The sequence below is a fragment of the Stegostoma tigrinum genome, chromosome 21 (genome assembly GCF_030684315.1).
Source record: "Stegostoma tigrinum isolate sSteTig4 chromosome 21, sSteTig4.hap1, whole genome shotgun sequence".
NCBI classification, from domain to species: Eukaryota; Metazoa; Chordata; class Chondrichthyes; order Orectolobiformes; family Stegostomatidae; genus Stegostoma; species Stegostoma tigrinum.
Window position 1 is genome coordinate 25,811,500 of NC_081374.1, and position 12,446 is coordinate 25,823,945.

Below are 12,446 nucleotides of genomic sequence, written 5' to 3' on the forward strand. Positions count from 1 at the left end.
TATGGTATTGAGTTAAAAAATCTCAGTAAATCAGGAAGTGAGATGTCATGAATTAAGATTATTGCATGAATAAAAGTGGTGAATGAATGAGTTCTTTATTGTCAATTGCATTTTATAGTGAGCAAAATTGTTAAGAACGTTGAAAAGCTTCAACAGTTGCCACAATCTATCGCCATTTTGTATAGTTTAAGAATAAAAAGGATAAAAGGTATAACTGAAAGAGAGTCCTGAGCACTGAGCTGCTCACTAATGATACCTGCGTCACTATCCCTGTTCCAGTGCCTCACCACTGTCTGCGCCAGGCCTGCAAATGTAGGAAATAAAAATCAAAAGAACTGTGGATGCTGGAAATCAGGAACAAAAACAGAAATTGCTGGAAAGGTGCAGCAGGCCTGGGAATGCCTGTGGAGAAAAATCAGAGTTAACGTTTTGGGTCTTTCCTCGGAACTGATGGTAGCTAGCAAAATATTGGTTTTTGAATAGAATATGTGGTGGGGAGTGGGTAAGATGTAAATGATAGGTGGCAACAGAGCCCAAAGAGAGAGAAGAACAATTGGACAGATGGAGTGGGTAAGAATCAGCCTGGGAGAATGACTAGCTAGTAATGGGGAAAATTAATGGGTAACATTGGGTTGTGTGTAATAGCGGACCATGTGATAACAAGACCTGGTCTGTGAGGCTCGGGTAAGAACATGGGAGAAGATGTCTCAGGCCCCAAAATTGTTGAACTTGATATTGTGTCCAGAAGGCTGTTTCAGAGTACCCATGTGGAAAATGAGGTGCTGTTCTTCTAGCTTTCGCCAATGCCAGGTCCTATGTTAAACCCACACTTGGCTCACAACTATGAGTCCCTGGCCCTTCTGCCACCTCTACCAGGAGTCCCAGCTCCAGGCATACCATGCTATAGCCTACCACCTTGTCAATACCAGCAGTCCCCACTCTGGGCCTACTGCAATCAGAAGTCCTGGCCTCCGCTGCCAGACTAGGCCCACTCCAGCTGCCATCCTCCGAGATGTTGCCATTTGCCATAATGCTACCAGATCAAAGGATTGCTCTACCATAAGAGAGAGATGAGTGGACGTGGTTTAACCTGAGGGTCACTATGCCTCAGTTGAAGGGAGAGGTTGAGGTGAGTCCTTTGTGGTCATTTAAGCTGGTGTGGGAATTAAACCTGGACTTTTGGCATAATGCAGCATTACAAATTGGAGTTCAGTCAACTGAGCTAGCTGCTCCCCATTGCAAGGATATGTTGATTGCAAAACAATTAAGCATCTCCAAACCAACATTAAAGAGGACACAGGAAACATAAACAGATGCTAACTGTAATACTATGATGTGGAATTACTGTGAGTTTTAGCACTTCACAGCTACTGTGAAACTTTCTTTGTTTTCCCCCCAATTATCAATGCATTATGTAATGTTAGTTCCTTCAATGTTGCTCCCTGGCTTACAGAGGGTGAAATTTACACAATGCTGAGGTGGAAGTGCACCTCTGATTCAGCTGCAGAAAATGTATCATTCTCAAAATCATAAACTTTACTGAAGACCGCAGTTTGTTTTTGTCAGTTAAATTCACATGCTACTTTGTGTGAGGTACAGTTTTCACATTAATGTTTACATTAATCTGTTTCACCCATTACAGCAAAAGATTCCACTTTCTGATAACAAACGCTAGAATAATAACTAAATAGAATGGACGCAAATGAGAGTTAGCAACTTTTCCTTGAATTGTGTGGTTAGTTCAAAATGTTTGCTCTGTCTGCCCCTGATGGCTCCCTCCAATGCACCTCTCTCTGTACTTCTGTTGCCCCTCTCCGCACATCCAGCTGTACGGACCCATTTTTAAATTTTTTTATTCCAGTTTTCCATGTGATTACAATGGCTACAACTTCATGAGCATCTGTCAAAATTCTAGCTTCCCAATTGTCCCTATAATCTGTAACTGGTAAACATCTCCCGAGTTGCCTGGTGGAAAGCTTGAAGATGTTGCCAAGAGAAATTTCCATGCAAGTTAATGTTGAATTAGTGACCTGACATGATCCCTTCAATGTGCAATTATCCCTGAGCTGCGTCATCACTGCGGGAGCTCCCAGTGCAATGACAGGTCTGCTGATAGATCTACCACGCTTCCAAGGCAGCAAGCCTCTTAACTGGTTGCACCTGGAAAATCTTCCCACTAGGCTGTGGGTTTGACACCCAGAAATAGTCCCAACCCTCAATTATTTCTGAAAGAGTATAACGTGTGTTCTATTGTTTACAATTCTGGTTCCTTATCTGTCTCCAGCAAATCACATTCTCTTTGTACCTGGGTCTAATCGAAAGAACTTATGAAATAGAGCAGGAATGGGCTATTTGATCCTTCATAACTGCTCCACCATTGAATAAAATCATGGTTGATCCGCTTAGGCCCCAAGTCTTTCCATGCCAGCTCCTCAACCCACAACTTCCTGATTATTTCAAAAATTTACGTACTTTCTCTTTATGTACACTGTGATCTAGCTTCACGATTTTCTGGGGTGACATTTCTAGATATAACAACCCACTGGGAGAAGAACTTCCTTTCTATCTCTTGTCCTCTGATTCTGTGACATTTGTTTCCTAATTTGAGACTGACACTGGTGAAAACATCTTCTCAACATCCATACTGCCAAGCTTCTCAGAATCTTTATTAGCAGTCATTCTTCAACGCTGTAATGAATGAAAGCCTAATCTGTTCAGCCATTCTTGACATATCAACTCTTTCATTCCCAATTCTGCTTTTAGGGTGGCACGTAGCTCAGTGGTGATGACAGCTGCCTCAGAGTCCCTGGGAGCTGGGTATGATTTTACCCTCAGGGGGAGTTTATGTGGAGTTTACACAATCTCCAAGTTTCTATATGGGTTGCCTCTGGGTGTTCCAGTTTCCTTCCATAGATGAGAGATGTGTGGGTTATGTGGATTGGTCATGCTAAATTGCCCGTAAGTATCCAGGAATGTATAGGTTGGGTAGATTAACCATGAAAGGTGCAGAGTTACAGGGATAGGGTGGGGTTCTGGGTCTGGCTGGAATGCTTTTCAGAAGATTGGTGTGGACTTCATGGGCTGCTTCCACACTGTACAGATTCCGTGGCAAATCTCTTTTAGACTGCTTTCAATGACAGTTTGCCCTTTCTTAACTATGGGGACTGAAACTGTACACAGTGGCCTCACCAATACTCTGCACAGGTATACCAAGACTTTTATTTTTTTTTACACTCCAATCTCCTATCAATAAAGGAATAAAGCAAATTCCATTTGCTGCCTTAATTACTTGCTACACCTACAAGCAAAACTTTTCTGTTTCCTGCACAAGAAATACCTAGTCCCCTCTGTTTTATATATTTATTTTAATTTGAAGTCTCTATCTATTTAAATAATAGTCAGCTTTTTGATTCTTCCTACCAATGTAGTTCTTCCCACATTCCTACATGAAGCTCTATTTAAAAGGTTTTACCTACTCACACAATCTATCCAAGTGCCCTGTGATTCATTCTGCCTTCATAGTGATATGCCCTCCCGTCTATCTTTGTATCATTCGCAAATTTGGATACAATATACTTTGCTCACTGCTCCAGGCCATTAATATAGGTAGCAAATTATTGAGGCCCGAGACTAGCCTTTGTGGCTCTCCACTAGTTATATCTTTCTGATCTGAAAAAGACCCATTAATCTTGACTGTGCCCTGTGTGCATTAAGAAATCTTTGAACCATGGTAATACATTACCCCAATACCTTGAATTCTTATCATGTGCATTAAGCTTCTTTGTGGCTCCTTATCAAATGGCTTCTGGGAATCCAAATATACCACATCTACCGGTCATCTTTTATCAACTGTTTCTTTATACCCTCAAAGGACTTTATAAAAAATGTCAAACATGATTTCATTTTCACAAAACCAGTTTTGCTGGTTTTGTTTTTTAAGCTTTTCTAAATATCCTGCAATATTTTCCTTAATAGATTCTAGCAATTTCCCAATGACAGATGTTAGCCTAACTGACCCATAATATCCTGCTTGCTGTCTCTGTCCCTTATGGAAGATGTTGAGTTGCATTAGCATTTTCTTTCAATATGCACAAACCCTCCCAGAATCCAGTGCATTATGGAATATTTTGACCAATACTTCCATTATCTCTGCAGCCACTTTCTTTGAAACACTTTGGTGTAAGCCATCAGGTCCTGGAGACCTGATTTCCATTCCATTCCATTAGTTTGTCAAATATTTTTTCATGATGAAGATTGTTACAGGATCTTTCCTCCCAATAGCACTTTGCCTCTCAGGTATCTTTGGGATGTTTATTGTGTCCTTGATCTTGAAGATTCATGCAAAATATTGCAATTCAAGAGATCCTTAATTTTTCTCCTTTCAACCTTTTCATATTTGGATACCTCCATCCTGATTTTTGGATGTCAGCTTGCATCCCTTCTATGCTGACCGAGAAAACAAATGGACTTCCTTAACGTTTCACATGTGTTATACAGTGTAAGAACCGCTGCATATAAATGTGTCACTACGTCATGTAATCTCTTATCATGGAGCTGGGAGTTTCAGCACAAATAGGATAGCATCCATGTGACATATGATGCCATCTAGTGCCTGGAAAATATTAGATATAATGAGTTAGAAAACCTTAACTGCAGAAGGACCAAAGGATAATCTGGGAAACTGTATTGATGAAAGATTGTAATAAGGATGGTGATGAATTGAAATCCCTCACCCAGAGGGATTTGCCAAAATCCTCTGTTAGCACCCAGCTTCATAAATATTCTTCATATTCGAGCACAATGTTCATTTGTAAACATGAGATGGATTATTACAGTATCTGCTTTTTTTTTCAGATGTGTGTGATTTGTACAAATCCATATTGAGTTATTGGGCTTGGGCGTTGAGAACATACCTGAGCATCGTTCTGTAGGTTCAGTCACTAGAGAGATAACACCCATGTTGACTGTGCCCTCAACTTGCTTTCTCCTGTGAGACGGTGGGGGAATTTCCCAAGGTGTTAAGAGATACACTGACTTAGCATCAGCTTTCACAATAATTTTATAAAAAGTTTCAGGCATTTCAGTCCATTAAACAATTTCAGATACTGGCGCTGAAAGACAATGTTCTCAGCGACAGTGAGTTCCTGTACTCAGCATAGGTTGGGGGAAAAGCATGCTTTCTTAATCAACAGGAAAAATCGCTAGTTAATGAAGTTTAATAAGCTTTCTCATCAAACGTGAGATGTTTGAATATCAGTATGACATGCAATATCATGTTAGTTGTAGAAGCGGTCCCTTTAACTACGCATAGCTTCAATCTGGTGGTAAAATATTCGTCTCCAATAACATGGGTTGTCACGCATGAAAACCATGATCAGTATCTAACTCATTTGATTGATTAACTATTTATGCAGATGACATCTGTCATGTCTATATTAAATGACTGTTTACTTTCTCCTGGGGGACTATAATAAACATTTCTCCCAGGTGGCTAATTTTCATGAAAAAACAGTTTATTCCACTGCGGTATTGATTTCTTCTTCAAGATACAGCTTTAAGGCATGAATGTGCTTGTTAGGTCAGAATCTGTTTGATTTGCTATTTGGTGTGCATTTCAAACTATAGCACAGCTCTGAGAAGTGACCTATTTTCCTACGATAATTACATTATCAGCTGAGGGCTGGGTAGGTTGTTTTGCTGACCTGGCGTTTTGGAACTAAGCCTGTGTTGAGATATTATAGCATTAGATTGCTTAGGATTTCACATTGCTGTTGTCACATGTGGTATATTGATCAGATGAGAAGTCTGTCTCCTTGGGTTATATGGTTATGAATGTTTTATAATAAATCAAAGTATTTTTCATTGTAATGTTTCCAAAACCGTTTTCTAGACAACATATTTGTTGTTATTTGGACTGCTTGTTCAAAAGTAAGACCTTCTTTGAAGAAGTTCAGAAACGGAATTTATGCTCCAGCAAGAATTCTGTTCCAGTTGAGCTCTGTTGTAAATCTCAGTAGTTCCATGGTTCCGATAGCTCTATTAATGACCTGTAGGTGCTATCTATGGACTCTCCTAGTGTCTTTCTTGTTCATGAATCAAAAGATTGTTTAAAAGCTATTAGGAGTTTGTCAAATTTAATTTGATTTGTATTGATTTGTTGTGTGCATAACATGATTTGATGTTGTTCCCATGTAGTAGAGAAGCGAGCAAACCTGTTCTGTATTTTGTTTAGTGTCCAATGCTGAAGCTGTTGGAAAATTTAGGAATTGTGCTTTTCACACTGATCAATCTATGAAATGAATCCAATAACATAATTTCAGATGGAAAGATTGATGGTATAGGTCAGTTTTGTTGCATTGTTTTATTCTTGTTTGTACTTGAAGTTGTTGATTATCTTGATTTACGTAATGATTGTTAGGATTTTAATCTCCTTGTAAGACATTAATTTTGCTCTGTGGTATTTGTTCCTGATTACACTTGTGGATCCATATTGTTGTAAGCAGTATTATTTTAGTTCCATATCTACAAGTTGTTAGTTTCTGCTATTTTAAATACTGCTTTTCTTCATTGATATGATGCCGTCATCCATATGAAGGGATTGGCAAAGACCTGTGGACAGATCTTTCTAAAAGCTGTTTCTCTCAATAAAATTCAATGATGTTTGACTGTGCACAGGTATAGGCTTTGGTGCCATGTATCTGGAGGAAGCCAGCGATGTTGGCAAAGTTAACTACCCTGGTTGTAGCACAGACATTCTCACATAGAAAGAGGATGATGCAGTGTAGTCTGATACAATTCACAGTGGTTAAAAATTTGATACATTTGTAGGTTGAGGATTGAGAGATCATACAAATCCCAATGGATCATAAGACCACAAGATGTAGGAGTAGAATTAGGTAATTTGAACCATTGAGTCTGCTATTTGATCTTGGTTGATATGTTTCATTGCCCCATTAGGACATAGAACAGTACAGCACAGTACAGGCCCTTTGGTCCATGATGTTATGCTGAACTTTTACCCTAAGCCTAAGGTCTTCCTAACCTCCACCCCCATGCATTCAATCATCCATATGCTTATCTAATTGCTGCTTAAATGCCCCCAATGAGGCCAACTCCACTACCCTCTCTGACAATGCATTCCACACCCTGACCACTCGCTGAGTAAAGAACTTACCTCTGATGTCTCCCCTATATCTTCCTCCACTCACTTCAAAACTATGCCCGCTCGTTACCTCCACCCTAGGAAAAAGTCTCTGGCTGTCCACTCTATCTATACCTCTGATTATTTTGTACACTTCTATCAAGTCACCTCTCATTCTTCGTTGTTCTAAAGAGAAAAGCCCGAAAGCTCTCAACCTTTCCCGTAAGACCTTCCCTCCATTCCAGCAACATCCTGGTAAATCTTTTTTGCACCTATTCCAATGCTTCCACATCTTTCCCGCAATGAGCGACCAGAACTGGACACAATACTCCAGATGTGGCTAAACCAGGGTTTTGTATAGCTGGAGCATAACTTTACAGCTTTTGAACTCAATCCCTCTATTAATGAAAGCTAACACACCATATGCCTTCTTAACAACTCTATCCATGGTGGGTGGCAGCTCTCAGGGAACTGTGAACATGAACCCCAAGATCCCTTTGCTCCTCCATACTGCCAAGAATCTTTCTTAACCCTGTATTCTGCTTTGAAATTTGTCCTTCCAAAATAAATCACCTCACACTTTTCAAGGTTAAACTCCATCTGCTGCTTCTCAGCCCAGCTCTGCATCCTATCGATGTCCCTTTGTAACCTAGAACAGCCCTCCACACTGTCCACAACTCAACCCACCTTCATATCGTCTGCGAATTTAATAATCTACCCTTCCACTCCTACTTCCAAATCATTTACAAAAATCACAAAGAGGACCCAGTACAGTTCCTTGTGGTACACCACTCATAACTGAGCATCATATTGAAAATTTTCCGTCCATTACCAGCCTTTGTCTTCTAAGGATCAGCCAATTCTGAACCCAATCTGCCACATTTTCCCTTATCCCAAGCCTCCTTACTTTGTGCATGAGCCTACCATGGGGAACCTTATCAAATGCCTTATTTAAATCCACGTATAACACATCTGCTGCTCTACCTTCATCCATGTGTTTGGTCACCTCTTCAAAGAATTCAATAAGGTTTGTGAGGCATAATCTACACCCTGCCCCACCAAAATCCATGCTGACTATCACAAAACAAACTGTGCCTATCCAGATGATCATAAATCCCATCTCTCAGAGCCCTTTCCAATAATTTTCCCACCACTGAAGTAAGATTAACTGGACTGTAATTTCTAGGGTTATCCCTATTCCCTTTTTGAACAAGGGAATGATGTTTGCCTCTCTTCAATCTTCCGGCACCATACCCGTGGACAGTGAGGATGAAAAGATCATTGTCAAAGGTCGTGTGATCTCTTCTCTCGCTTCCCATTGAATCCTTGGATAAATCCCATCAGGCCTGTGGGGCTTATCTATCTTCAAGTTCCTCAAAATTCCTAGTACATCTTCCCTCCAAACATTGACCCTCTGTAGCCTATCAGCCTGTTTCACACTGTCCTCCCTACAATTAGGTCTCTCTCAGTTGTGAATACCAAAGAAAAGTATTCATTAAGGACCTCTCCCATCTCTTTAGACTCCGTGCACAAATTCCTTTTGCAATCCTTGATCGGCCCTACCCTTTCTCTGGTCATTCTCTTATTCCTCATGTATGTGTAAAAAACCTTGGAATTTTCCTTGATCCTATCTGCCAAGGTTTTTTCATGCCTGCTTATAGCTCTTCTAAGCCCTTTCTTCAGCTCCTTCCTGGTTAACTTGTATCCGTCCGAGAGCCTTTTCTGTTCCTTGTTTCCTAAACCTTATATAAACATCCTTCTTCTTCTTAACCAGTCATTTGACCTCTCTTGAGAATCAAGGCTCCCTTACTCGAACGCATCTTCCCTGCCTGCTTGGCACAAACATATTGTGCACACTCAATGTGCATTCCTTAAACAATCTCTACATTTCTATAGTGCTCTTCCCTGACAGCATCTGTTCCAATTTTATGTTACCTAGTTCTTGCAAAACAGAATTATAATTACCCTTCCCCCAATTATAAACCTTACCTTGCTGTATGTACCTAACCTTTTCCGTGACGATTGTAAATGTAACAGAATTATGATCACTACCACCAAAATGCTCTCCTATCAACAGGTATGACACTTGGCCTGGTTCATTGCCAAGCACCAAATCTAAGGTGGCCTCTCCTCATGTAGGCCTACCTATATACTGTGTCAGGAATCCTTCCCGACCGCACTGGGCAAAATCCGCTCCATCTAAGCTATTACAACTAAAAAGTTTCCAATCAATATTTGGGAAGTTGAAGTCACCCATGACTACAACCCTGTGACTTCTGCACCTTTCCAGTATCTGCCTTCCAATCTGTTCCTCTACTTTCTTGCAACTATTAGGCAGTCTGTAAAACACCCCTGACAAAGTGACTGCTCCTTTCTTGTTCTTGACCTCATCCCAAACCGACTCTGTGTAGACATATCATTTTCAAACTGTCTTTCAACAGCTGCTACATTAGCCTTGACTAGCAATGCCACTCCCCCACCTCTTTTACCACCCTCCCTATTTTTTTTAAAGCTTCTAAATCTTGGAACTTCCAACATCTGTCCTCTCCCTGAGTTACCCAATTTGTGTAGTGGCCACAACATCGCAGTTCCAAGTACTGACCCGTGATCTAAGTTCATCTGCCTTATTTCCGATACTTTGAGCGTTGCAGTATACACACTTCAAACCATCTCTGTGTTCACAATTATGCTTCATCGACCGCATTTCTTTATTAACAACCTCACTCCACGTTGTGTCTGTTGGAAGGCTGAATACCTCATCCTCTGAATTACAAATCCAGTTCCCCATCCCCTGCCAATTTAGTTTAAACCCTCCCGTATAGCTCGAGCAAACCTCCCTCCCGTGATATTTGTGCCCTTCTGGTTCAGGTGCAACCTGTCCTTACTGTGCAGGTCCCACCTTCCCCAGAATGTCCTCCAATTATCCACATAATGGAAGCCCTCCCTCCTATACCAGCCCTGTAGCCAAGTGTTTAGCTGCACTCTTTCCCTACTTCTTACCTTGTTATCACGTGGCACTGGTAGTAATCCAGAGATAACTACCTTGTTTGTCCTGGATTTCAGCTTCCAGCCTAACTCCCTGTATTCGTTTTTCGCATTTTCAGTCCTTTTTCTGACTGTGTCATTGGCACCGATGTATACCATGACTGCTGGATGCTCACCCTCTTCATTAAGGGACTTGAAGACACGATCCAAGACGTCACGGACTCTGGCACCCGGGAGGCAACATACCATCCGTTCGCATCTGCAGAACTACCTGTCTGTGCCTCTTACTACTGAATCCCCCACTACAATTGCTCTCCAATTTCCCCCCCCTTCCCTTCTGTGCCACAGGGCCCAGATCAGTGCCAGAGATCTGTCCGCTATGGCCTTCCCCTGGTAGATTGTTCTCCCAAAAGTATCCAAAATGGTATACTTATTATTGAGAGGAATGGACAAAGGGGATCCCTGCACTATCTGCCTATTCCCTTTCCCCCTCCTGACAGTCACCCTGCTACCTTTTTCCTGTATCTTGGGTGTGATTACCGCCCTATAACTCCTCTCTATTACCCTCTCAGCCTTCCAAATGATCCGGAGTTCATCCAGCTCCAGCTCCAGTTCCCTAACACCGTTTGTGAGGAGCTGGAGTTGGGTGCACTTCTCGCAGGTGAAGTCAGAGCGGACACCAGCAGTGACCCTTACCTCCCACATCCTGCAAGAGGAGCATGTGACTGCCCTCACTTCCATTCCCTCTACTCTTAGATTTCCAGAAGAATAAAAAAAGCCTTACCTTACCAATGCTCCACACAGTCTTTTTTTTTGGTTGGAGGAAGAGGATGCGTGGGAGACACTACACATGTAGTGTTTCGGGATTAGCTAATGCCCAAATATATTAGTTCCTTCCTGGCTCGCATTCTCACCTCTCCCGTTGCTGAAAGCCTTTACCCAGTAACCTTTGATCCCCTTACTAATCAAGAATCTACGCATCTCAGTATAAAAGACTCTCAATGATTTGCCCTCTGTAGCCATATGTGGCAATGAGTTCCACAGATTCACCAACCTCTGGCAGAAGAAATTCCTCCTCATCTTAGTTCTCAAGGGTTGTCCCTTCGCTCTGAGTCTGTGACCTCCAGTCCTAGTCTCTCCGACTAGTGGAAGCATCTTCTCCGTATCCACCCTATCTGTGTCTTTCAATGAGTTTCAACCTCATTCTCCTAAACTACATGGAGTACAGACCCAGAGTTTTCATTCACTCCTCACATGACAAGCCCTTCCTCCCGAGAATCATTCATATAAATTTCCTTTGGAGACTCTCTAAGGCCACATGCTTTTGCTTAGATATGGGGCCCAAAACTGCCTACAATGTTCAAAATGCAGTCTGACCAGGGCCCTATACAGCCTCCACAATACATCTGCACTGTTGTATTCTAGTTATCTTGAAATAATTGCTAACATTACATTTGCCTTGTAACTATCAACTGAACCTGTAAGTGAACCATGAGAAAATCCTGATCTAGGGCTCCTACGCCCCTCTGTGCTTCAGATTTTCGAAGCCATTCACCATTTATAAAATAGCCTGTTTATATTTTTGATCAAAATGCATAGCCTCACACTTCACCACATTGTATTCCATCTGCCACTTCTTTGCTTGCTGTCCTACCTTGTCCAGTTCCTTCTGCAGCCTCCCCACTTCCTCAGCACAACCTATCCCTCCACCTATCCTTATGTCATCTGCAAACTGAGGAATGGCCTCATTTCTTTCATCAATGTCTTAATGTATAACATGAATAGTTGTAGGCCCAACTGTGATTTGTGTAGAACTCCATTTGTCACCAGCTGCAATCTTAAAAATGACCCCATTATTGCCATTCTCTGCCTCAGTCAGTGAGCCAATTCTCTTTCCATGCCAGTACCTTACCCCTAACACCCTGGGCTCTTATCTTACTTAGCAGCCTCCCATGCAGCATCTTATCAAAGGCCTTCTGGAAACCCAAATAGATTATACCCACTGCCTCTCCTTTGTCTACTTACTCATTACCTCCTCAAAAATTTCCAACAAATTTGTCAGGCATGACCTCACCAAAATGAAGCCATTCTGATCAAGCACTATTTTACTAAGCACTAACAAGTGCATTTCAATCTTGCCCTTAATAATGGACTGTAACATCTTACTGACAACTGAGGCCAGGCTAACCAGCCTATAAGTTTTCATTTTCCATGTCAGACTCTGAGCCTCCTATACCTCCTGTATACCCTTGACTTGTGACTTCTTCATGTAGAGGCTGGCTGGCAGTCACTGGAGGTTGCGGCTGGTCCTGGGTTTTCT

At 41.6% G+C, this 12,446-nt stretch overlaps 1 protein-coding gene across 7 annotated transcripts in view; it reads left to right on the forward strand.

The window, feature by feature from the left end:
* LOC125462633 (chemokine-like protein TAFA-5) overlaps positions 1-12,446 on the forward strand; it is a 386,744-nt gene that overhangs the window by 103,073 nt on the left and 271,225 nt on the right. The window lies entirely within an intron of this gene.